Source organism: Staurois parvus, unplaced genomic scaffold, assembly GCF_062004578.1.
Source record: "Staurois parvus isolate SC_StPar_1 unplaced genomic scaffold, SC_StPar_1.0 ptg000025l, whole genome shotgun sequence".
NCBI classification, from domain to species: domain Eukaryota; kingdom Metazoa; phylum Chordata; class Amphibia; order Anura; family Ranidae; genus Staurois; species Staurois parvus.
The window spans coordinates 12,990,440-12,991,795 of NW_028317821.1; the positions used below are offsets into that span (position 1 = coordinate 12,990,440).

Genomic DNA, 1,356 nt, shown 5'->3' on the forward strand with positions numbered 1-1,356 from the left:
AAAATACATTGATTACAGTCTGTGTGCATGGACACATAGGATAACATGCTGGGGAGTTTACTGGCTGTAGAAAAAAACGTCAAAAGCCAGCTGTAAAAACGTCCAGTGTGCATAAGGAGCCAATAAAAAAAAAACATGAGTGACTATTGCACAAATATAACAAAATGCTGTGAAATCAGTACACGAGTCTCAGAATATCTGCCTTTACAATGCATTTGTACACATGCAATTCCTCGTTAGTATAGTGGTAAGTATCCCCGCCTGTCACGCGGGAGACCGGGGTTCGATTCCCCGACGGGGAGGCAAACTTTTTTTTTTTTATCTTTTCAAAGAGAAAATATCTACCTTGCCTAAATAAAATGCAGCTATAGTGTAGAATACAGTTATGACTAAAGAATGTGTTTTATGTACCCTATAGATTTGTTATTTATGACTAAACTTACATTGAAAGCTGAAGTACCAGGTCTTAAGGCTCTCAGTTGCAGATAGGAAAATGTCTGTGGTGATTTTTATAAATGAGGTTTGATGCAGCACAAGCTCCCCTCTCTCTCCTCTCGTGATCCTGGGCTCTGAGTTCCATTATGTTAATCAGTCCTGGTGGCCATATTGGAGGTGGCCATACACATACATGGTGCAAAGTAGCCGGAGTAGTGGCAAGATGAGTTCCCCCATGAAGATGTGTGTCCCTGACGCATTTACGCATGTCGCAGTTTCAGGCACGATCAATCGATGACTAAACTGTTGTATCCAACCTTCGTGAATTTACCCCTTCGTGCCAATGTCTTACTTTTCTTAAGTAATTTATAATTATAATAATCATAATAATTAATAGTAATGATTCATTTCTTAACTGTGGCAGTTCTGTGCTATGGATGGTGATCGGCGATCGTCTACTGCTGCCGAAAACTGTGACATGCGCAGATGCGTCAGGGACACACATCTTCATGGGGGAACTCATCTTGCCGCTACCCTGGCAGCCAAAACCATGACAGAGATTCCTGCACATGCGCAGACTCAGGGACGGACTGACCATTTGGAAACTCGGGCACTGCCCGAGGGCCCGGGGTCAGTAGGGGGCCCCATGAGATGCCCCTGGTACCTTTTTCATAGGCTTTTTTGAGTTTGGACAAGGACACGGGGGCTCCATGATCCCCTATTGCCTGGGGGCCCCATGAGTTGTCAGTCCGCCCTTGCGCAGACTTAATACCTTTTGATAAGTAACATTGTATTTCTCAAGGAATCCCTATCCTCTGCATGGTTACATTGTATTTGTTACATCTTCCCAAACATGAGGTGTAATGACAGGCTGAATGCAATCTATGAATGACACATGTGTGTTTTCCGTACCTGCTCTTT

At 43.7% G+C, this 1,356-nt stretch overlaps 1 non-coding gene across 1 annotated transcript; it reads left to right on the plus strand.

The window, feature by feature from the left end:
- Positions 1 to 230: 230 nt before the first annotated feature.
- TRNAD-GUC (transfer RNA aspartic acid (anticodon GUC)) lies at positions 231 to 302 on the plus strand. The gene has a single exon. It is a non-coding gene; the product is annotated as a tRNA-Asp (tRNA).
- The last annotated feature ends 1,054 nt before the right edge of the window (positions 303 to 1,356 follow it).